Source organism: Pseudophryne corroboree, assembly GCF_028390025.1.
Source record: "Pseudophryne corroboree isolate aPseCor3 chromosome 3 unlocalized genomic scaffold, aPseCor3.hap2 SUPER_3_unloc_12, whole genome shotgun sequence".
NCBI lineage: Eukaryota > Metazoa > Chordata > Amphibia > Anura > Myobatrachidae > Pseudophryne > Pseudophryne corroboree.
In genome coordinates this window covers 1,331,257-1,357,480 of record NW_026967500.1, presented here as the reverse complement: position 1 = coordinate 1,357,480, position 26,224 = coordinate 1,331,257, and the positions used below count along the sequence as shown (strand labels likewise).

Genomic DNA, 26,224 nt, shown 5'->3' with positions numbered 1-26,224 from the left:
GTCTCTCTCTCCGGGACTTCCAGCCTCCCGTTCAGACTCCCCCTTCCGAGGCCGAGATGGGGCAGCGCCGGGCGTCCGGCGGAGCCCAGGCCCCCTCTCCCCCCAGCGGCAGCGAGCGCCGCCTGCCCGCCCACTGGGCCAAGGCGGGTCGCACTCCGCTGTCCCCCCCCCCCGAGCGGTGCGGTCCGAGCCACCTCTGACCACCGGGGGACGCCACCGCCGCACGCGACGGGCCTCCCCCTGGGCCGTGGGACGCAGGTTCTCCGTGCCCCCCTCCCCAAGTGTTCTGTGCCCCCCTGCAGCCTGTTCCCCAAGTTATCCATGCCCCCCTGCAGCCTGTTCCCCAAGTTATCCATGCCCCCCTGCAGCCTGCTCCCCAAGTGCTCCGTGCCCCCCTGCAGCCTGTTCCCCAAGTGCGCCGTGCCTCCCACTGCTGCACCCCAGGTGCTCCTTCCCCCCATGCAGCCTGGCCCCTAGTGCTCCCCAAGTGCTCCGTGCCCCCCTGCAGCCTCCTCCCCAAGTTATCCATGCCCCCCTGCAGCCTGTTCCCTAAGTGCTCCGTGCCTCCCACTGCTGCACCCCAGGTGCTCCTTCCCCCCTGCAGCCTGGCCCCTAGTGCTGCACCCCAGGTGCTCCTTCCCCCCTGCAGCCTGGCCCCTAGTGCTCCCCTCCCCTGCTCCACAGGTGGTCCGTGCCCTCCACCGCTGCTCCCCAAGTGCTTCGTGTCTCCCTCCTCTGCCACCCAGGTGCTCCGTGTCCTTTCCCGCTGCAGCCTGCTCCCTCCATGTGCCTAATTTGCTCTGTTCCACAGCTCTATAGAAGAGAATTTGTTACCTGTCACAGCAGCTAACTCAATTTGAAGTGCGCGCCAAGAAACGCTGCAGTGTGTGACTGTGAGACGAGTCACCAGCAGCTAACTCAATTTGAAGTGCGCGCCAAGAAACGCTGCAGTGTGTGACTGTGAGACGAGTCACATGGTCTGGTCACATGGTCTGGTCACATGGTCTGTGACGTCACCGACTCACATCTACGGAAGGGGAACTAGTCCCTTCCCAGCAACAATAGGTTCCCTGGCCCTGTAGTGACGTCAGGAGCGGCGGCCATTTTCCCCTGGTCTGAGCTCCGCCTTCCTCCTATCATTCCCACAAGGCAGCAGGAGCAGAGAGCAGCCATTGCTGTGTCTGGCAGCAGGTAATGATAATATTATTATTATTCTATAGGCTGAGCAGCTCTGGTGTCAGGTTCTGTACTACAGGGGGAGCAGCCTCTGGTGCCTTGTTATAGTGCAGCTGGAGCAGCCTCTGGTGCTGCATTATCCCTGTACAGGTGGCTGACACTCTAGTGGCCTATTACTGTAATACAGGTGGCGCAGACCCCGCCGTTACCGTAATACAGGTGGAGCAGACCCCGCCGTTACCGTAATACAGGTGGCGCAGACCCCACCGTTACCGTAATACAGGTGGCGCAGACCCCGCCATTACCGTAATACAGGTGGAGCAGACCCTGCCGTTACCGTAATACAGGTGGCGCAGACCCCGCCGTTACCGCAATACAGGTGGCGCAGACCCCGCCGTTACCGTAATACAGGTGGCGCAGACTCCGCCGTTACCGTAATACAGGTGGCGCAGACTCCGCCGTTACCGTAATACAGGTGGAGCAGACCCTGCCGTTACCGTAATACAGGTGGTGCAGACCCCGCCGTTACCGCAATACAGGTGGCGCAGACCCCGCCGTTTCCGTAATACAGGGGGCGCAGACCCCGCCGTTACCGTAATACAGGTGGCGCAGACCCCGCCGTTACCGTAATACAGGTGGCGCAGATCCCGCCGTTACCGTAATACAGGTGGCGCAGACCCCGCCGTTACTGTAATACAGGTGGAGCAGACCCCGCCGTTACTGTAATACAGGTGGGGCAGACCCCGCCGTTACCGTAATACAGGTGTATCAGACCCCGCCGTTACCGTAATACAGGTGGTGCAGACCCCGCCGTTACTGTAATACAGGTGGTGCAGACCCTGCCGCTACCGTTATTCTATACATATAATGGCATTGTACTATACAGTGGAGCGCTATGTGTTGTACTACTCTACGGGGGGAACGACCTGTGGCATCCTCCGATACAGGGGTAGTGGATTATGACATCCTACTACACGGGGAGCAGCCTGTGTTGCCCTTTTATACAGGGGTAAGTGCCTGTGGTGTCTTGTTACTATTATTATATAGGGTGAGCGGCATGTAATGTCTTTCTATACAGAAGGAGTGGCATGTGTTGTCATAATATACAGGGGTAGCATCGTGAGCTGTCATAGTATACAGCGGGAGCAGCCTATGTTGTCATAGTATACAGGGGAAGCAGCCTGTGTTGTCTTAGTATACAGGTAGAGCGGCCTGTGTTGTCATAATATACAAGGGTAGGATCCTGTGCTGTCATAATATACAGGGGGAGTGGCCTGTGTTGTCATAATATACAGGGGTAGCATCCTGTGTTGCCATAGTATACAGGGGGAGCAGCCTGTGTTGTCTTAGTATACAGGTAGAGCGGCCTGTGTTGTCATAATATACAAGGGTAGGATCCTGTGCTGTCATAATATACAGGGGGAGCGGCCTGTGTTGTCATAATATACAGGGGGAGTGGCCTGTGTTGTCATAATATACAGGGGGAGTGGCCTGTGTTATCATAATATACAGGGGTAGCATCCTGTGTTGCCATAGTATACAGGGGGAGCAGCCTGTGTTGTCTTAGTATACAGGTAGAGCGGCCTGTGTTGTCATAATATACAAGGGTAGGATCCTGTGCTGTCATAATATACAGGGGGAGCGGCCTGTGTTGTCATAATATACAGGGGGAGTGGCCTGTGTTGTCATAATATACAGGGGGAGTGGCCTGTGTTGTCATAATATACAGGGGTAGCATCCTGTGTTGCCATAATATACAGGGTTAGCATCCTGTGATGTCATAGAATACAGGAGGAGCAGCCTATGTTGTCATAATATACAGGGGTAGCATCCTGTGCTGTCATAGTATACAGGAGGAGCGGCCTGTGTTGTCATAATATACATGGGTAGCATCCTGTGCTGTCATACTATACAGGAGGAGCGGCCTGTGTTGTCATAAAATACAGGGGGTAGCATCCTGTGCTGTTATAGTATACAATGGTAGCATCCTGTGCTGTCATAATATACAGGGGTAGCATCCTGTGTTGTCATAATATACAGGAGGAGCGGCCTGTGTTGTCATAATATACAGGGGTAGCATCCTGTGCTGTCATAATATACAGGGGGAGTGTCCTGTGTTGTCATGGGGGAGCATCCTGTGCTGTCATAGTATACAGGGGTAGCGGCCTGTGTTGTTATATACAGGGTTAGCATCCTGTGTTGTCATTGTATAGAGGGAGAGTGGCCTGTGTTGTCATAATATACAGGGGGAGTGGCCTGTGTTGTCATAATATACAGGGGAGTGGCCTGTGTTGTCATAATATACAGGGGTAGCATCCTGTGTTGTCATAATATACAGGGGTAGCATCCTGTGTTGCCATAATATACAGGGTTAGCATCCTGTGATGTCATAGTATACAGGAGGAGCAGCCTATGTTGTCATAATATACAGGGGTAGCATCCTGTGCTGTCATAGTATACAGGAGGAGCGGCCCGTGTTGTCATAATATACAGGGGTAGCATCCTGTGCTGTCATACTATACAGGAGGAGCGGCCTGTGTTGTCATAAAATACAGGGGGTAGCATCCTGTGCTGTTATAGTATACATTGGTAGCATCCTGTGCTGTCATAGTATACAATGGTAGCATCCTGTGCTGTCATAATATACAGGGGTAGCATCCTGTGTTGTCATAATATACAGAGGGAGTGTCCTGTGTTGTCATAATATACAGGGGTAGTATCCTGTGCTGTCATAGTATACAGGGGTAGCGGCCTGTGTTGTTATATACAGTGGTAGCGGCCTGTGTTGTCATCGTATTGAGGGAGAGTGGCCTGTGTTGTCATAATATACAGGGGTAGCAGATTATACTGTCATAGTATACAGGGGAGCAGCCTGTGCTGTTATAGTATACAGGGGGTAGCATCCTGTGCTGTCATAGTATACAGGGGTAGCATCCTGTGTTGCCATAGTATACAGGGGGAGCAGCCTGTGTTGTCTTAGTATACAGGTAGAGCGGCCTGTGTTGTCATAATATACAAGGGTAGGATCCTGTGCTGTCATAATATACATGGGGAGCGGCCTGTGTTGTCATAATATACAGGGGGAGTGGCCTGTGTTGTCATAATATACAGGGGGAGTGGCCTGTGTTGTCATAATATACAGGGGTAGCATCCTGTGTTGCCATAATATACAGGGTTAGCATCCTGTGATGTCATAGAATACAGGAGGAGCAGCCTATGTTGTCATAATATACAGGGGTAGCATCCTGTGCTGTCATAGTATACAGGAGGAGCGGCCTGTGTTGTCATAATATACATGGGTAGCATCCTGTGCTGTCATACTATACAGGAGGAGCGGCCTGTGTTGTCATAAAATACAGGGGGTAGCATCCTGTGCTGTTATAGTATACAATGGTAGCATCCTGTGCTGTCATAATATACAGGGGGAGTGTCCTGTGTTGTCATGGGGGAGCATCCTGTGCTGTCATAGTATACAGGGGTAGCGGCCTGTGTTGTTATATACAGGGTTAGCATCCTGTGTAGTCATTGTATAGAGGGAGAGTGGCCTGTGTTGTCATAATATACAGGGGGAGTTGCCTGTGTTGTCATAATATACAGGGGAGTGGCCTGTGTTGTCATAATATACAGGGGTAGCATCCTGTGTTGTCATAATATACAGGGGTAGCATCCTGTGTTGCCATAATATACAGGGTTAGCATCCTGTGATGTCATAGTATACAGGAGGAGCAGCCTGTGTTGTCATAATATACAGGTGGAGGGGCCTGTGCTGTCATAGTATACAGGGGGAGCGGCCTGTGTTGTCATAATATACAGGGGTAGCATCCTGTGCTGTCATAGTATACAGGAGGAGCGGCCCGTGTTGTCATAATATACAGGGGTAGCATCCTGTGCTGTCATACTATACAGGAGGAGCGGCCTGTGTTGTCATAAAATACAGGGGGTAGCATCCTGTACTGTTATAGTATACAATGGTAGCATCCTGTGTTGTCATAATATACAGGGGTAGCACCCTGTGTTGTCATAATATACAGAGGGAGTGTCCTGTGTTGTCATAATATACAGGGGTAGCATCCTGTGCTGTCATAGTATACAGGGGTAGCGGCCTGTGTTGTTATATACAGTGGTAGCGGCCTGTGTTGTCATCGTATTGAGGGAGAGTGGCCTGTGTTGTCATAATATACAGGGGTAGCAGATTATACTGTCATAGTATACAGGGGAGCAGCCTGTGCTGTTATAGTATACAGGGGGTAGCATCCTGTGCTGTCATAGTATACAGGGGGAGCAGCCTGTGTTGTCATAATATAGAGGGGTAGCATCCTGTTCTGTCATAGTATACAGGAGGAGCGGCCTGTGTTGTCATAATATACAGGGTTAGCATCCTATGTTGTCATAGTATACAGGGGGAGCTGCCTGTGTTGTCATAATATACAGGGGGAGTGGCCTGTGTTGTCTTAGTATACAGGGGAGCAGCCTGTGTTGTCATAATATACAGGAGAAGCGGCCTGTGTTGTCATAAAATACAGGGGGTAGCATACTGTGCTGTTATAGTATACAGGAGGAGCGGCCTGTGTTGTCATAATATACAGGGGTAACATCCTGTGCTGTCATGGTATACAAGGGGAGCGACCTGTAGTGTCATAATAGACAGGGGGATTGGCCTGTATTGTCATAATATACAGGGGGAGTTGCCTGTATTGTCATAGTATACAGGGGTAGCATCCTGTGCTGTTATAGTATACAGGAGAAGCGGCCTGTGTTGGCATAATATACAGGGGTAGCATCCTGTGCTGTCATAGTATACAGGAGGAGCGGCCTGTGTTGGCATAATATACAAGGGTAGGATCCTGTGCTGTCATAATATACAGGGGGAGCGGCCTGTGTTGTCATAATATACAGGGGGAGTGGCCTGTGTTGTCATAATATACAGGGGGAGTGGCCTGTGTTGTCATAATATACAGGGGGAGTGGCCTGTGTTGTCATAATATACAGGGGTAGCATCCTGTGTTGCCATAATATACAGGGTTAGCATCCTGTGATGTCATAGTATACAGGAGGAGCAGCCTATGTTGTCATAATATACAGGGGTAGCATCCTGTGCTGTCATAGTATACAGGAGGAGCGGCCCGTGTTGTCATAATATACAGGGGTAGCATCCTATGCTGTCATAGTATACAGGAGGAGCGGCCTGTGTTGTCATAAAATACAGGGGGTAGCATCCTGTGCTGTTATAGTATACATTGGTAGCATCCTGTGCTGTCATTGTATACAGGAGGAGCGGCCAGTGTTGTCATAATATACAGGGGTAGCACCCTGTGCTGTCATAGTATACAGGAGGAGTGGCCTGTGTTGTCATAAAATACAGGGGGTAGTATCCTGTGCTGTTATAGTATACAATGGTAGCATCCTGTGCTGTCATAATATACAGGGGTAGCATCCTGTGTTGTCATAATATACAGGGGGAGTGTCCTGTGTTGTCATAATATACAGGGGAAGCATCCTGTGCTGTCATAGTATACAGGGGTAGCGGCCTGTGTTGTTATATACAGGGTTAGCATCCTGTGTTGTCATTGTATAGAGGGAGAGTGTCCTGTGTTGTCATAATATACAGGGGTAGCATCCTGTGCTGTCATAGTATACAGGGGTAGCGGCCTGTGTTGTTATATACAGTGGTAGCGGCCTGTGTTGTCATCGTATTGAGGGAGAGTGGCCTGTGTTGTCATAATATACAGGGGTAGCAGATTATACTGTCATAGTATACAGGGGAGCAGCCTGTGCTGTTATAGTATACAGGGGGTAGCATCCTGTGCTGTCATAGTATACAGGGGGAGCAGCCTGTGTTGTCATAATATAGAGGGGTAGCATCCTGTGCTGTCATTGTATACAGGAGGAGCGGCCAGTGTTGTCATAATATACAGGGGTAGCATCCTGTGCTGTCATAGTATACAGGAGGAGCGGCCTGTGTTGTCATAAAATACAGGGGGTAGCATCCTGTGCAGTTATAGTATACAATGGTAGCATCCTGTGCTGTCATAATATACAGGGGTAGCATCCTGTGTTGTCATAATATACAGGGGGAGTGTCCTGTGTTGTCATATTATACAGGGGGAGCATCCTGTGCTGTCATAGTATACAGGGGTAGCTGCCTGTGTTGTTATATACAGGGTTAGCATCCTGTGTTGTCATTGTATAGAGGGAGAGTGGCCTGTGTTGTCATAATATACAGGGGGAGCATCCTGTGCTGTCATAGTATACAGGGGTAGCGGCCTGTGTTGTTATATACAGTGGTAGCGGCCTGTGCTGTCATAGTATACAGGGGGAACATCCTGTGCTGTCATAGTATACAGGGGTAGCTGCCTGTGTTGTTATATACAGGGTTAGCATCCTGTGTTGTCATTGTATAGAGTGAGAGTGGCCTGTGTTGTCATAATATACAGGGGAAGCATCCTGTGCTGTCATAGTATACAGGGGTAGCGGCCTGTGTTGTTATATACAGGGTTTGCATCCTGTGTTGTCATTGTATAGAGGGAGAGTGGCCTGTGTTGTCATAATATACAGGGGTAGCATCCTGTGCTGTCATAGTATACAGGGGTAGCGGCCTGTGTTGTTATATACAGTGGTAGCGGCCTGTGTTGTCATCGTATTGAGGGAGAGTGGCCTGTGTTGTCATAATATACAGGGGTAGCAGATTATACTGTCATAGTATACAGGGGAGCAGCCTGTGCTGTTATAGTATACAGGGGGTAGCATCCTGTGCTGTCATAGTATACAGGGGGAGCAGCCTGTGTTGTCATAATATAGAGGGGTAGCATCCTGTGCTGTCATTGTATACAGGAGGAGCGGCCAGTGTTGTCATAAAATACAGGGGGTAGCATCCTGTGCTGTTATAGTATACATTGGTAGCATCCTGTGCTGTCATTGTATACAGGAGGAGCGGCCAGTGTTGTCATAATATACAGGGGTAGCACCCTGTGCTGTCATAGTATACAGGAGGAGTGGCCTGTGTTGTCATAAAATACAGGGGGTAGTATCCTGTGCTGTTATAGTATACAATGGTAGCATCCTGTGCTGTCATAATATACAGGGGTAGCATCCTGTGTTGTCATAATATACAGGGGGAGTGTCCTGTGTTGTCATAATATACAGGGGAAGCATCCTGTGCTGTCATAGTATACAGGGGTAGCGGCCTGTGTTGTTATATACAGGGTTAGCATCCTGTGTTGTCATTGTATAGAGGGAGAGTGTCCTGTGTTGTCATAATATACAGGGGTAGCATCCTGTGCTGTCATAGTATACAGGGGTAGCGGCCTGTGTTGTTATATACAGTGGTAGCGGCCTGTGTTGTCATCGTATTGAGGGAGAGTGGCCTGTGTTGTCATAATATACAGGGGTAGCAGATTATACTGTCATAGTATACAGGGGAGCAGCCTGTGCTGTTATAGTATACAGGGGGTAGCATCCTGTGCTGTCATAGTATACAGGGGGAGCAGCCTGTGTTGTCATAATATAGAGGGGTAGCATCCTGTGCTGTCATTGTATACAGGAGGAGCGGCCAGTGTTGTCATAATATACAGGGGTAGCATCCTGTGCTGTCATAGTATACAGGAGGAGCGGCCTGTGTTGTCATAAAATACAGGGGGTAGCATCCTGTGCAGTTATAGTATACAATGGTAGCATCCTGTGCTGTCATAATATACAGGGGTAGCATCCTGTGTTGTCATAATATACAGGGGGAGTGTCCTGTGTTGTCATAATATACAGGGGGAGCATCCTGTGCTGTCATAGTATACAGGGGTAGCGGCCTGTGTTGTTATATACAGGGTTAGCATCCTGTGTTGTCATTGTATAGAGGGAGAGTGTCCTGTGTTGTCATAATATACAGGGGTAGCATCCTGTGCTGTCATAGTATACAGGGGTAGCGGCCTGTGTTGTTATATACAGTGGTAGCGGCCTGTGTTGTCATCGTATTGAGGGAGAGTGGCCTGTGTTGTCATAATATACAGGGGTAGCAGATTATACTGTCATAGTATACAGGGGAGCAGCCTGTGCTGTTATAGTATACAGGGGGTAGCATCCTGTGCTGTCATAGTATACAGGGGGAGCAGCCTGTGTTGTCATAATATAGAGGGGTAGCATCCTGTGCTGTCATTGTATACAGGAGGAGCGGCCAGTGTTGTCATAAAATACAGGGGGTAGCATCCTGTGCTGTTATAGTATACATTGGTAGCATCCTGTGCTGTCATTGTATACAGGAGGAGCGGCCAGTGTTGTCATAATATACAGGGGTAGCACCCTGTGCTGTCATAGTATACAGGAGGAGTGGCCTGTGTTGTCATAAAATACAGGGGGTAGTATCCTGTGCTGTCATAGTATACAGGAGGAGTGGCCTGTGTTGTCATAAAATACAGGGGGTAGGATCCTGTGCTGTTATAGTATACAATGGTAGCATCCTGTGCTGTCATAATATACAGGGGTAGCATCCTGTGTTGTCATAATATACAGGGGGAGTGTCCTGTGTTGTCATAATATACAGGGGAAGCATCCTGTGCTGTCATAGTATACAGGGGTAGCGGCCTGTGTTGTTATATACAGGGTTAGCATCCTGTGTTGTCATTGTATAGAGGGAGAGTGTCCTGTGTTGTCATAATATACAGGGGTAGCATCCTGTGCTGTCATAGTATACAGGGGTAGCGGCCTGTGTTGTTATATACAGTGGTAGCGGCCTGTGTTGTCATCGTATTGAGGGAGAGTGGCCTGTGTTGTCATAATATACAGGGGTAGCAGATTATACTGTCATAGTATACAGGGGAGCAGCCTGTGCTGTTATAGTATACAGGGGGTAGCATCCTGTGCTGTCATAGTATACAGGGGGAGCAGCCTGTGTTGTCATAATATAGAGGGGTAGCATCCTGTGCTGTCATTGTATACAGGAGGAGCGGCCAGTGTTGTCATAATATACAGGGGTAGCATCCTGTGCTGTCATAGTATACAGGAGGAGCGGCCTGTGTTGTCATAAAATACAGGGGGTAGCATCCTGTGCAGTTATAGTATACAATGGTAGCATCCTGTGCTGTCATAATATACAGGGGTAGCATCCTGTGTTGTCATAATATACAGGGGGAGTGTCCTGTGTTGTCATATTATACAGGGGGAGCATCCTGTGCTGTCATAGTATACAGGGGTAGCTGCCTGTGTTGTTATATACAGGGTTAGCATCCTGTGTTGTCATTGTATAGAGGGAGAGTGGCCTGTGTTGTCATAATATACAGGGGGAGCATCCTGTGCTGTCATAGTATACAGGGGTAGCGGCCTGTGTTGTTATATACAGTGGTAGCGGCCTGTGCTGTCATAGTATACAGGGGGAGCATCCTGTGCTGTCATAGTATACAGGGGTAGCTGCCTGTGTTGTTATATACAGGGTTAGCATCCTGTGTTGTCATTGTATAGAGGGAGAGTGGCCTGTGTTGTCATAATATACAGGGGAAGCATCCTGTGCTGTCATAGTATACAGGGGTAGCGGCCTGTGTTGTTATATACAGGGTTTGCATCCTGTGTTGTCATTGTATAGAGGGAGAGTGGCCTGTGTTGTCATAATATACAGGGGTAGCATCCTGTGCTGTCATAGTATACAGGGGTAGCGGCCTGTGTTGTTATATACAGTGGTAGCGGCCTGTGTTGTCATCGTATTGAGGGAGAGTGGCCTGTGTTGTCATAATATACAGGGGTAGCAGATTATACTGTCATAGTATACAGGGGAGCAGCCTGTGCTGTTATAGTATACAGGGGGTAGCATCCTGTGCTGTCATAGTATACAGGGGGAGCAGCCTGTGTTGTCATAATATAGAGGGGTAGCATCCTGTGCTGTCATTGTATACAGGAGGAGCGGCCAGTGTTGTCATAAAATACAGGGGGTAGCATCCTGTGCTGTTATAGTATACATTGGTAGCATCCTGTGCTGTCATTGTATACAGGAGGAGCGGCCAGTGTTGTCATAATATACAGGGGTAGCACCCTGTGCTGTCATAGTATACAGGAGGAGTGGCCTGTGTTGTCATAAAATACAGGGGGTAGTATCCTGTGCTGTTATAGTATACAATGGTAGCATCCTGTGCTGTCATAATATACAGGGGTAGCATCCTGTGTTGTCATAATATACAGGGGAAGCATCCTGTGCTGTCATAGTATACAGGGGTAGCGGCCTGTGTTGTTATATACAGGGTTAGCATCCTGTGTTGTCATTGTATAGAGGGAGAGTGTCCTGTGTTGTCATAATATACAGGGGTAGCATCCTGTGCTGTCATAGTATACAGGGGTAGCGGCCTGTGTTGTTATATACAGTGGTAGCGGCCTGTGTTGTCATCGTATTGAGGGAGAGTGGCCTGTGTTGTCATAATATACAGGGGTAGCAGATTATACTGTCATAGTATACAGGGGAGCAGCCTGTGCTGTTATAGTATACAGGGGGTAGCATCCTGTGCTGTCATAGTATACAGGGGGAGCAGCCTGTGTTGTCATAATATAGAGGGGTAGCATCCTGTGCTGTCATTGTATACAGGAGGAGCGGCCAGTGTTGTCATAATATACAGGGGTAGCATCCTGTGCTGTCATAGTATACAGGAGGAGCGGCCTGTGTTGTCATAAAATACAGGGGGTAGCATCCTGTGCAGTTATAGTATACAATGGTAGCATCCTGTGCTGTCATAATATACAGGGGTAGCATCCTGTGTTGTCATAATATACAGGGGGAGTGTCCTGTGTTGTCATAATATACAGGGGGAGCATCCTGTGCTGTCATAGTATACAGGGGTAGCGGCCTGTGTTGTTATATACAGGGTTAGCATCCTGTGTTGTCATTGTATAGAGGGAGAGTGGCCTGTGTTGTCATAATATACAGGGGTAGCATCCTGTGCTGTCATAGTATACAGGGGTAGCGGCCTGTGTTGTTATATACAGTGGTAGCGGCCTGTGTTGTCATTGTATTGAGGGAGAGTGGCCTGTGTTGTTATAATATACAGGGGTAGCAGATTATACTGTCATAGTTTACAGGGGAGCAGCCTGTGCTGTTATAGTATACAGGGGGTAGCATCCTGTGCTGTCATAGTATACAGGGGGAGCAGCCTGTGTTGTCATAATATAGAGGGGTAGCATCCTGTGCTGTCATTGTATACAGGAGGAGCGGCCAGTGTTGTCATAAAATACAGGGGGTAGCATCCTGTGCTGTTATAGTATACATTGGTAGCATCCTGTGCTGTCATTGTATACAGGAGGAGCGGCCAGTGTTGTCATAATATACAGGGGTAGCACCCTGTGCTGTCATAGTATACAGGAGGAGTGGCCTGTGTTGTCATAAAATACAGGGGGTAGTATCCTGTGCTGTCATAGTATACAGGAGGAGTGGCCTGTGTTGTCATAAAATACAGGGGGTAGGATCCTGTGCTGTTATAGTATACAATGGTAGCATCCTGTGCTGTCATAATATACAGGGGTAGCATCCTGTGTTGTCATAATATACAGGGGGAGTGTCCTGTGTTGTCATAATATACAGGGGAAGCATCCTGTGCTGTCATAGTATACAGGGGTAGCGGCCTGTGTTGTTATATACAGGGTTAGCATCCTGTGTTGTCATTGTATAGAGGGGGAGTGTCCTGTGTTGTCATAATATACAGGGGTAGCATCCTGTGCTGTCATAGTATACAGGGGTAGCGGCCTGTGTTGTTATATACAGTGGTAGCGGCCTGTGTTGTCATCGTATTGAGGGAGAGTGGCCTCTGTTGTCATAATATACAGGGGTAGCAGATTATACTGTCATAGTATACAGGGGAGCAGCCTGTGCTGTTATAGTATACAGGGGGTAGCATCCTGTGCTGTCATAGTATACAGGGGGAGCAGCCTGTGTTGTCATAATATAGAGGGGTAGCATCCTGTGCTGTCATTGTATACAGGAGGAGCGGCCAGTGTTGTCATAATATACAGGGGTAGCATCCTGTGCTGTCATAGTATACAGGAGGAGCGGCCTGTGTTGTCATAAAATACAGGGGGTAGCATCCTGTGCAGTTATAGTATACAATGGTAGCATCCTGTGCTGTCATAATATACAGGGGTAGCATCCTGTGTTGTCATAATATACAGGGGGAGTGTCCTGTGTTGTCATAATATACAGGGGGAGCATCCTGTGCTGTCATAGTATACAGGGGTAGCGGCCTGTGTTGTTATATACAGGGTTAGCATCCTGTGTTGTCATTGTATAGAGGGAGAGTGGCCTGTGTTGTCATAATATACAGGGGTAGCATCCTGTGCTGTCATAGTATACAGGGGTAGCGGCCTGTGTTGTTATATACAGTGGTAGCGGCCTGTGTTGTCATTGTATTGAGGGAGAGTGGCCTGTGTTGTTATAATATACAGGGGTAGCAGATTATACTGTCATAGTTTACAGGGGAGCAGCCTGTGCTGTTATAGTATACAGGGGGTAGCATCCTGTGCTGTCATAGTATACAGGGGGAGCAGCCTGTGTTGTCATAATATAGAGGGGTAACATCCTGTGCTGTCATAGTATACAGTAGGAGCGGCCTGTGTTGTCATAATATACAGGGGTAACATCCTATGTTGTCATAGTATACAGGGGGAGCTGCCTGTGTTGTCATAATATACAGGGGGAGTGGCCTGTGTTGTCTTAGTATACAGGGGAGCAGCCTGTGTTGTCATAATATACAGGAGGAGCGGTCTGTGTTGTCATAAAATACAGGGGGTAGCATACTGTGCTGTTATAGTATACAGGAGGAGCGGCCTGTGTTGTCATAATATACAGGGGTAACATCCTGTGCTGTCATAGTATACAGGGGGAGCGACCTGTAGTGTCATAATATACAGGGGGATTGGCCTGTATTGTCATAATATACAGGGGGAGTGACCTGTATTGTCATAATATACAGGGGGAGTGGCCTGTGTTGTTATAGTGTACAGGGGTAGCATCCTGTGCTGTTATAGTATACAGGAGAAGCGGCCTGTGTTGGCATAATATACAGGGGTAGCATCCTGCGCTGTCATAGTATACAGGAGGAGCGGCCTGTGTTGTCATAATATACAGGGGTAGCATCAGTGGTCAAAGTGGAAATTTTGAAGTGGGGGTATGCAAAAGTCAAGGACTCAATCATGCGCGTGCGCTCCAGAAAAGGGGGCGTGGTCACTTAAAAGGGGGCATGTTTAGTGTAGTAGAACCCCTTATACTATCTAGTACTGGTGCCTCTTTCACATTATAGCACACAGTACAAGGTGAAATTCACATTATAGCACACTAAATAAGCGGGAAGTCGGCACCAACCCCCACAGATACATCGCCCCCCTATGTGTGTATACTGCCCCCCTATGTGTGTATACCGCCCCCCTATGTGTGTATACCGCCCCCATATGTGTGTATACCACCCTCCTATGTGTGTATACCGCCCTCCTATGTGTGTATACCGCACCACTATGTGTGTATACCGCCCCCTATGTGTGTATACCTCCCCCTATGTGTATATACCGCCCCCTATGTGTGTATACCGCCCCCTATGTGTGTATACCTCCCCCTATGTGTGTATACCGCCCCCTATGTGTGTATACCGCCCCCTATGTGTGTGAACTGCCCCTATGTGTGTATACCGCCCCCTATGTCTGTATACCGCCCCCTATGTGTAACAACCTTGTATCACCAGTGACATCAGTGTGTGCAGTGCTGTGTGTGTGTGACACGGGTAATATACACTCCATGCACCACACACTGCAGCACATACACCCTGCCCGGCAGGAGAGGGGGCGGCGGCCATTACCTGGAGGAGACCGGGGGCGGAGCTCTGTGTATTGGAAGGGGCTGTTTCCGGGTCACCATCTGCATAGCGCATGGGATTATGGGTAGGGACAGCCGCAGTCACTAAGCTACCAGGAGCAGCCCCGCCCAGTCTCCCGACACAGGCCGCAGATACTCATCATCCAGCCCCTCCCATTCTACCCGCCATTGATTTGAGCGTCCCGTCACTCATCATGACGTGTTGGGAGGGAGAGGGGGCTGGACTACGAGCAATGAGCGGGAGAAAGGTGACTGAGTTACTGGACCCTGCGACCAATAGCTAGAGACAGGGGCGGTGCTGGCTGAGTGGCGGGATGCTGCAGCCTATGAGAGAGTGGGCTGGGCTGGTGGCTGATCCCATGCGCTGTGCAGGAGGCAGCTGTGGGCGGGGACTGGGCTGCTACCAATAGTAGGGATAGGGGGGCGGGGACAGTGCTCCGGCGTATGGGAGGAAGAGGGGGCGGGGCTGTGACGTATGGGAGGAAGAGGGGGCGGGGCTGCGGCGTATGGGAGGGTGAGGGTAGTGATGGGAAATCTAGTTCACTCAGGAGATTAGTTCATGTAGTTCCTGTAGTTCATCCTGTCACTCACTGACTCTGAGACTGAGAGGAGTTGATTGGATGTAGAACTAGTCTAGACTATTACACATAGAGGAGGTATTTCTAACACTAGCTCATTGTAGGAGTAAATGATCAGATGTGTGTAATATGTCAGATTGTTTTATATGTAAGAAAAGCAATAAGTTATATAGCAACCTTATAGTGACATACGTATCTCTGCCATATTACTCTCATTGGTGGTACTCCTTTTTACTTCATAATAGGCAAGTGACCCAAAGTCAGAGTAACCTCATAAGTCACTTTTTCCGCTTTTGAAATACAATAATTAAAAGAAAAAAGTCCCTTTGCCCCAATGTAACAGACCTTAGAGAGAGAGAAAGTGGAGATGTTGTAAAGTAACCAATCAGCTTCTGTCATTTATCTTCAACAGTATATAAAGTGACAGAAGCTGATTGGTTGCTAGGGGCAACTGCTCCACTTTATGTTACTTGAAGGTTCATAGTACATATCCCCCTGTGTCTTGTGTGGAGTAATCTGACCCTACAGGGACTCAGCGCTGTGTCTGTAGCTGATTGGGAGTGTAGCCTGTCACCTAATATACTGGGGGAATGAATCAGGGCTATATACAGCTCAGCATCAGCTCCATACAATGCATATGCCTGTGCACAGCAGTGCCACACATGGTAGCTTAGAGGTACTGCACTGACTGGTATAGCTGTATGAGTCAGAGATCTGATCAGTGATCTGTAATGAACTACTGAACTACTTGCAAGGAGAGTGACTCATGAGTCGTCAGGACAATGTAACTCAATCAGCTCCACAGAGTGAGTCCACTCCATGTCTGATCACAGCAGTGCCCCCTGTGGCAGCAGAGATGTACTGACTCATGAGTATTGCTGAGTGAGAGCTGAATAACAACAGTGCTGCTGCAGCTGCACCTACACAACACCCAGCAGAAGGTTTAGCACAGCAGTATGCTCAGGAGCCAGTAGTACCAGAAGTAGCAGCAAGTGTTTGGACATCTGGACTAATAGGACAGTGAGTATATCACAGAAAGGTGAGCAGCATGACACACATGCTCACTCACAGACATACATAGACTTTGGCTATGCAGTGCAGATGCTATTTGTTTAGGGTGTGGTATTGAAAGTCGACAGTGTCTAGGTCGACCACTATTGGTCGACAGTAACTAGGTCGACAGGGTCTTTGGGTCGACATGTTCTAGGTCTGCAGATCAAAAGGTCGACATGAGTTTTGAATGTTATTTTGGTGTCGTTTTGTTCGCTCGGCACAGATTACCGTTCCAATCGTAGTCCACATGGATCGTTAAGTATGAAAAGGTTAACAAAAAAAGAAAAAAATTGTGAAAACCTCATGTCGACCTAAAGACCCTGTCGACCTAGTCACTGTCGACCAATAGTGGTCGACCTAGACATTGTCGACCTAGTTACTGTCGACTTTCAGTCCAGATCCCATCTTTTTATTAGATCTGTATTGCTGGGCTGTGTTGTACTTTTAAAAAAGGAGCGCTTGATTTAATTATGCATATTGTGTGGAACGCACATACCTGTAAAAAAATTATTTTTCGTTAGTAAAATGTTTAAGCTCTTTTGTGAAATGGTGGTGGAACGGAGACAGTTATTATTAATAGTTGTGAATTATACCGGACAGTCTTTTTGCCGAACTATCCCTGCTGTCCCTATTAGTACCTCTTGTGGCTTGCTGTTGATGGTATTAGCGGCATGTGCCTCGGGTGTTGTATAATCCGTCTTCCCCGTTGTTTACGGCTGGTCCGGCTCCGTGTCTCTCGTGCGGCGTAATTGCTTGGACGCGTGTCAGCGTCTCAACTGTCAGTGTTTGCATACACTTACAGTGTTCTCCGTCTCTGCACCAAGTGTCTCCAACGCGTTTCGGGTTTAAAATAGAGATGAGCGCCGGAAATTTTACGGGTTTTGTGTTTTGGTTTTGGGTTCGGTTCCGCGGCCGTGTTTTGGGTTCGACCGCGTTTTGGCAAAACCTCACCGAATTTTTTTTGTCGGATTCGGGTGTGTTTTGGATTCGGGTGTTTTTTTCAAAAAACCCTAAAAAACAGCTTAAATCATAGAATTTGGGGGTCATTTTGATCCCAAAGTATTATTAACCTCAAAAACCATAATTTACACTCATTTTCAGTCTATTCTGAATACCTCAGACCTCACAATATTATTTTTAGTCCTAAAATTTGCACCGAGGTCGCTGTGTGAGTAAGATAAGCGACCCTAGTGGCCGACACAAACACCGGGCCCATCTAGGAGTGGCACTGCAGTGTCACGCAGGATGGCCCTTCCAAAAAACCCTCCCCAAACAGCACATGACGCAAAGAAAAAAAGAGGCGCAATGAGGTAGCTGACTGTGTGAGTAAGATAAGCGACCCTAGTGGCCGACACAAACACCGGGCCCATCTAGGAGTGGCACTGCAGTGTCACGCAGGATGGCCCTTCCAAAAAACCCTCCCCAAACAGCACATGACGCAAAGAAAAAAAGAGGCGCAATGAAGTAGCTGACTGTGTGAGTAAGATAAGCGACCCTAGTGGCCGACACAAACACCGGGCCCATCTAGGAGTGGCACTGCAGTGTCACGCAGGATGGCCCTTCCAAAAAACCCTCCCCAAACAGCACATGACGCAAAGAAAAAGAAAAGAAAAAAGAGGTGCAAGATGGAATTGTCCTTGGGCCCTCCCACCCACCCTTATGTTGTATAAACAGGACATGCACACTTTAACCAACCCATCATTTCAGTGACAGGGTCTGCCACACGACTGTGACTGATATGACGGGTTGGTTTGGACCCCCCCCAAAAAAGAAGCAATTAATCTCTCCTTGCACAAACTGGCTCTACAGAGGCAAGATGTCCACCTCATCATCATCCTCCGATATATCACCGTGTACATCCCCCTCCTCACAGATTATCAATTCGTCCCCACTGGAATCCACCATGTCAGCTCCCTGTGTACTTTGTGGAGGCAATTGCTGCTGGTCAATGTCTCCACGGAGGAATTGATTATAATTCATTTTAATGAACATCATCTTCTCCACATTTTCTGGATGTAACCTCGTACGCCGATTGCTGACAAGGTGAGCGGCGGCACTAAACACTCTTTCGGAGTACACACTTGTGGGAGGGCAACTTAGGTAGAATAAAGCCAGTTTGTGCAAGGGCCTCCAAATTGCCTCTTTTTCCTGCCAGTATAAGTACGGACTGTGTGACGTGCCTACTTGGATGCGGTCACTCATATAATCCTCCACCATTCTTTCAATGGTGAGAGAATCATATGCAGTGACAGTAGACGACATGTCCGTAATCGTTGTCAGGTCCTTCAGTCCGGACCAGATGTCAGCATCAGCAGTCGCTCCAGACTGCCCTGCATCACCGCCAGCGGGTGGGCTCGGAATTCTGAGCCTTTTCCTCGCACCCCCAGTTGCGGGAGAATGTGAAGGAGGAGATGTTGTTGACAGGTCGCGTTCCGCTTGACTTGACAATTTTCTCACCAGCAGGTCTTTCAACCCCAGCAGACTTGTGTCTGCCGGAAAGAGAGATCCAAGGTAGGCTTTAAATCTAGGATCGAGCACGGTGGCCAAAATGTAGTGCTCTGATTTCAACAGATTGACCACCCGTGAATCCTTGTTAAGCGAATTAAGGGCTCCATCCGCAAGTCCCACATGCCTAGCGGAATCGCTCCGTGTTAGCTCCTCCTTCAATGTCTCCAGCTTCTTCTGCAAAAGCCTGATGAGGGGAATGACCTGACTCAGGCTGGCAGTGTCTGAACTGACTTCACGTGTGGCAAGTTCAAAGGGCATCAGAACCTTGCACAACGTTGAAATCATTCTCCACTGCGCTTGAGACAGGTGCATTCCACCTCCTATATCGTGCTCAATTGTATAGGCTTGAATGGCCTTTTGCTGCTCCTCCAACCTCTGAAGCATATAGAGGGTTGAATTCCACCTCGTTACCACTTCTTGCTTCAGATGATGGCAGGGCAGGTTCAGTAGTTTTTGGTGGTGCTCCAGTCTTCTGTACGTGGTGCCTGTACGCCGAAAGTGTCCCGCAATTCTTCTGGCCACCGACAGCATCTCTTGCACGCCCCTGTCGTTTTTTAAAAAATTCTGCACCACCAAATTCAAGGTATGTGCAAAACATGGGACGTGCTGGAATTTGCCCATATTTAATGCACACACAATATTGCTGGCGTTGTCCGATGCCACAAATCCACAGGAGAGTCCAATTGGGGTAAGCCATTCCGCGATGATCTTCCTCAGTTGCCGTAAGAGGTTTTCAGCTGTGTGCGTATTCTGGAAACCGGTGATACAAAGCGTAGCCTGCCTAGGAAAGAGTTGGCGTTTGCGAGATGCTGCTACTGGTGCCGCCGCTGCTGTTCTTGCGGCGGGAGTCCATACATCTACCCAGTGGGCTGTCACAGTCATATAGTCCTGACCCTGCCCTGCTCCACTTGTCCACATGTCCGTGGTTAAGTGGACATTGGGTACAGCTGCATTTTTTAGGACACTGGTGAGTCTTTTTCTGAGGTCTGTGTACATTCTCGGTATCGCCTGCCTACAGAAGTGGAACCTAGATGGTATTTGGTAACGGGGGCACACTGCCTCAATAAATTGTCTAGTTCCCTTTGAACTAACGGCGGATACCGGACGCACGTCTAACACCAACATAGTTGTCAAGGCCTCAGTTATCCGCTTTGCAGCAGGATGGCTGCTGTGATATTTCATCTTCCTCGCAAAGGACTGTTGAACAGTCAATTGCTTACTGGAAGTAGTACAAGTGGGCTTACGACTTCCCCTCTGGGATGACCATCGACTCCCAGCAGCAGCGCCAGCAGCAGTAGGCGTTACACGCAAGGATGCATCGGAGGAATCCCAGGCAGGAGAGGACTCATCAGAATTGCCAGTGACATGGCCTGCAGGACTATTGGCATTCCTGGGGAAGGAGGAAATTGACACTGAGGGAGTTGGTGGGGTGGTTTGCGTGAGCTTGGTTACAAGAGGAAGGGATTTACTGGTCAGTGGACTGCTTCCGCTGTCGGCCCAAGTTTTTGAACTTGTCACTGACTTATTATGAATGCGCTGCAGGTGACGTATAAGGGAGGATGTTCCGAGGTGGTTAACGTCCTTACCCCTACTTATTACAGCTTGACAAAGGGAACACACGGCTTGACACCTGTTGTCCGCATTTCTGGTGAAATACTTCCACACCGAAGAGCTGATTTTTTTGGTATTTTCACCAGGCATGTCAACGGCCATATTCCTCCCACGGACAACAGGTGTCTCCCCGGGTGCCTGACTTAAACAAACCACCTCACCATCAGAATCCTCCTGGTCAATTTCCTCCCCAGCGCCAGCAACACCCATATCCTCCTCATCCTGGTGTACTTCAACACCTTCCAGCACTTGCAGGGGGCGTGCAAATGGTGGAAGGCGCATGCTCTTCACGTCCAGTGTTGGGAAGGTCAGGCATCGCAACCGACACAATTGGACTCTCCTTGTGGATTTGGGATTTCGAAGAACGCACAGTTCTTTGCTGTGCTACTGCTTTTGCCAGCTTGAGTATTTTCATTTTTCTAGCGAGAGGCTGAGTGCCTCCATCCTCATGTGAAGCTGAACCACTAGCCATGAACATAGGCCAGGGCCTCAGCCGTTCCTTGCCACTCCGTGTGGTAAATGGCATATTGGCAAGTTTACGCTTCTCCTCCGACAATTTTATTTTAGGTTTTGGAGTCCTTTTTTTACTGATATTTGGTGTTTTGGATTTGACATGCTCTGTACTATGACATTGGGCATCGGCCTTGGCAGACGACGTTGCTGGCATTTCATCGTCTCGGCCATGACTAGTGGCAGCAGCTTCAGCACGAGGTGGAAGTGGATCTTGATCTTTCCCAAATTTTGGAACCTCAACATTTTTGTTCTCCATATTTTAATAGGCACAACTAAAAGGCACCTCAGGTAAACAATGGAGATGGATGGATACTAGTATACAATTATGGACGGACTGCCGAGTGCCGACACAGAGGTAGCTACAGCCGTGGACTACCGTACTGTACTGTGTCTGCTGCTAATATAGACTGGTTGATAAAGAGATGTAGTAGTACTATGTATGTATAAAGAAGAAAGAAAAAAAAACCACGGGTAGGTGGTATACAATTATGGACGGACTGCCGAGTGCCGACACAGAGGTAGCTACAGCCGTGGACTACCGTACTGGACTGTGTCTGCTGCTAATATAGACTGGTTGATAAAGAGATGTAGTAGTACTATGTATGTATAAAGAAAAAAGAAAAAAAACCACGGGTAGGTGGTATACAATTATGGACGGACTGCCGAGTGCCGACACAGAGGTAGCTACAGCCGTGGACTACCGTACTGGACTGTGTCTGCTGCTAATATAGACTGGTTGATAAAGAGATGTAGTAGTACTATGTATGTATAAAGAAGAAAGAAAAAAAAACCACGGGTAGGTGGTATACAATTATGGACGGACTGCCGAGTGCCGACACAGAGGTAGCTACAGCCGTGGACTACCGTACTGGACTGTGTCTGCTGCTAATATAGACTGGTTGATAAAGAGATGTAGTAGTACTATGTATGTATAAAGAAGAAAGAAAAAAAAACCACGGGTAGGTGGTATACAATTATGGACGGACTGCCGAGTGCCGACACAGAGGTAGCTACAGCCGTGGACTACCGTACTGTACTGTGTCTGCTGCTAATATAGACTGGTTGATAAAGAGATGTAGTAGTACTATGTATGTATAAAGAAGAAAGAAAAAAAAACACGGGTAGGTGGTATACAATTATGGACGGACTGCCGAGTGCCGACACAGAGGTAGCTACAGCCGTGGACTACCGTACTGTACTGTGTCTGCTGCTAATATAGACTGGTTGATAAAGAGATGTAGTAGTACTATGTATGTATAAAGAAGAAAGAAAAAAAAACCACGGGTAGGTGGTATACAATTATGGACGGACTGCCGAGTGCCGACACAGAGGTAGCTACAGCCATGGACTACCGTACTGGACTGTGTCTGCTGCTAAAATAGACTGGTTGATAAAGAGATGTAGTAGTACTATGTATGTATAAAGAAGAAAGAAAAAAAAAAACCACGGGTAGGTGGTATACAATTATGGACGGACTGCCGAGTGCCGACACAGAGGTAGCTACAGCCGTGGACTACCGTACTGTACTGTGTCTGCTGCTAATATAGACTGGTTGATAAAGAGATGTAGTAGTACTATGTATGTATAAAGAAGAAAGAAAAAAAAACCACGGGTAGGTGGTATACAATTATGGACGGACTGCCGAGTGCCGACACAGAGGTAGCTACAGCCGTGAACTACCGTACTGTGTCTGCTGCGACTGGATGATAAATAATGATATAAAAAATATATATATATCACTACTGCAGCCGGACAGGTATATATTATATAATGACGGACCTGCTGGACACTGTCTGTCAGCAGAATGAGTTTTTTATAGAATAAAAAAAAAAAACACCACACAAGTCACACGACGAGTGTTTAACTTTTTCAGGCAATCACAATATAGTATACTACTAACTATACTGGTGGTCAGTGTAGTCAGGTCACTGGTCAGTCACACTGGCAGTGTCACTCCTGCAGCAAAAGTGTGCACTGTTTAATTTTAATAATAATATGTACTCCTGGCTCCTGCTATAACCTATAACTGGCACTGCAGTGCTCCCCAGTCTCCCCCACAATTATAAGCTGTGTGAGCTGAGCACAGTCAGATATACATAGATGATGCAGCACACTGGGCTGAGCAGTGCACACCGATATGGTATGTGACTGAGTCACTGTGTATCGTTTTTTTCTGGCAGAGAACGGATATATTAAATAAAACTGCACTGTCTGGTGGTCAGTCACTGTGGTCGACAGTCACTAGTAAACTCTGCACAGTCTCTACAGTTCTACAGTACTCCTAAGCTCCAGTAAATCAGGTCAATCTCTCTCTCTCTCTCAAAATCTAAATGGAGAGGACGCCAGCCACGTCCTCTCCCTATCAATCTCAATGCACGTGTGAAAATGGCGGCGACGCGTGGCTCCTTATATAGAATCCAAGTCTCGCGAGAATCCGACAGCGTCATGATGACGTTCGGGCGCGCTCGGGTTAACCGAGCAAGGCGGGAAGATCCGAGTCGCTCGGACCCGTGGAAAAAAACATGAAGTTCGGGCGGGTTCGGATTCAGAGAAACCGAACCCGCTCATCTCTAGTTTAAAACCCTTTTACTAGGATATTGTTTCTGTCTATTAACTTCCTATTTATACTAAAAAAACTTTATTAAGATTTACTTAAAACAGGAAATGTTCCAAAGGAAGTTGTCAATAAAAAGCGGCAACCATGTGCCCCTATGTTATCTATAGAATAAAATTTATTTTTTTGCATAAAATATTGGTATGGCGTTCAATGAAGTTAATCAATTATGTAAATAACTATTGAGTATGATGTTCAATGAAAATAATAATTTTAATGATTTAATGAATGAAATTAGTTATCTAGTAGGAAAGCATTTACATCTATTTCTACATTAAGTCCTTCTGGTTGTAAGGTCCTCAAGTAGTATATCCATTTTGTTTCTCTCTTTCTTAGTTCGAGACTTATGTCTCCCCCTCTCCAGTTTTTGAATATTTTTTGTATTCCTATGAACTTTAAACTTGATGGATCACTGTTGTGACAGTCTTTATAGTGTTTCGAGACACTATGTGTTTCCAGTCCTTTCTTTATATTATATATATGCTCAGAAATTCTTATTCGCAGTTTTCTCTTGGTTTGACCAATGTATTGAAATCCACATGGACAGTCAAGGAGGTAAACTACTCCTTCTGAGTCACATGTGATTCTTTCTTTGATGTTATATGTCTTTTTTGTGCGTTCCACACAATATGCATAATTAAATCAAGCGCTCCTTTTTTAGTGTTTTTTTGTCGTTTATTGGATGGAGCTGCTATCACAAACATAAGCGCGGTCATTATTTTACTTTACCAGATGTGTTGTACTTTTACCTTTCATTTCACAGCATCAGATTCAGGAAGTGAAAATCCAGTGAGTGAATGAGACAGTGAGAAGCCTAATGCAGCTGCTGGCTCTATTCTGTCTGTGTCTGACTCCTCCTTCCTGATCAACTAATCTTTGCCAAAGCTGTGAACTGAACGAACTAGTTCACTTTGAAGATTAGTTAATTTTGAACTAATCATTCATGAACTACCCATCACTAGAGAGGGAGAGAGGGCGGAGCTGGGTCTAACAGTGACTGGAGCTGCGGCCTATGGGCAGCAAGTGGGCGGGGCAGCTCCTGGTTGATGAGTTGCCGTGGTAGTCACTACCCATAATCCCATGCGCTATGCTGACGATGGCTCGGAAATACCGCCCCGCCCACTTCCGGTACATATTCCTCCATCCAGGGTGTGACCTCCTGCCCCCTCATCCTCCAGGTAATGTCCACTAATCCCCCCTGTACCCTGTCCCAACCTCTCCTAATACCCCCTCTCCTGCCCCCAACCTCTCCTAATACCCCCTCTCCTGCCCCCAATCTCTCCCAATCGCCCCTCTCCTGCCCCAAGCCTCTCCTAATACCCCTTCTCCTGCCCCAACCTCTCCTAATACCCCCTCTCCTGCCCCATCCTCTCCTAATACCCCCTCTCCGGCCCCAAGCCTCTCCTAATACCCCCTCTCCTGCCCCAACCTCTCCTAATACCCCTTCTCCTGCACCCAACCTTTCTTTAATACCCAATCTCCTGCACCCAACCTCTCCTAATACCCAATCTCCTGCCCCTACATTCTCCTAATACTCCCTCTCCTGCCCCCATCCTCTCCTAATACCCCCTCTCCTCTCCTAGTACCCCTCTCCAGTCCCCAACCGCTCCTAATACCCAATCTCCTGCCCCTACATTCTCCTAATACCCCCTCTCCTGTCCCCAACCTCTCCTAATACCCGCTCTCCTGCCCCCAACCTCTCCTGCCCCCAATCTCTCCCAATCCCCCCTCTCCTGCCCCAAGCCTCTCCTAATACCTCCTCTCCTGCCCCATCCTCTCCTAATACCCCCTCTCCTGCCCCAACTTCACCTAATACCCCCTCTACTACCCCAACCTCACCTAATACCCCCTCTACTGCCCCAACCTCACCTAATACCCCCTCTACTGCCCCAACCTCTCCTAATACCCCGTGTCCTGCACCCAACCTCTCCTAATACACCATCTCATGCCCCTATCCTCTCCTAATACCCTCTCTCCTGCCCCCATCCTCTCCTGCCCCTATCCTCTCCTAATACCCCATCTCCTGCCCTTATCCTCTCCTAATACCCCCTCTCCTGCCCCTATCCTCTCTTAATACCCCCTCTACTGTCCCCAACCTCTCCTAATACCCAATCTCCTGCCCCTACATTCTCCTAATACCCCCTCTCCTGCCCCCAACCTCACCTAATACCCCCTCGCCTGCCTCCAACCTCTCCTAATACCCCCTGTCCTGCCACCAACTTCTCCTAATACCCCCTCTCCTTCCCCCAACTTTTCCTAATACCCCCTCTCCTGCCCCCATCCTCTCCTAATATCCCCTCTCCTGCCCCCAACCTCTCCTAATATCCCCTCTCCTGCCCCCAAGCTCTCCTA

The 26,224-nt window shown here is 48.2% G+C and overlaps 1 protein-coding gene across 1 annotated transcript in view; it reads left to right on the top strand.

Moving 5' to 3' along the window:
* Positions 1–1,161: 1,161 nt before the first annotated feature.
* Positions 1,162–26,224, top strand: part of LOC134983301 (zinc finger protein ZFP2-like) — a 294,273-nt gene continuing 269,210 nt past the window's right edge. The window contains exon 1 of the mRNA XM_063949015.1: positions 1,162–1,191. The gene's annotated coding sequence lies outside the window, so the exon portion shown is untranslated. The remainder of the gene's footprint in view (positions 1,192–26,224) is intronic.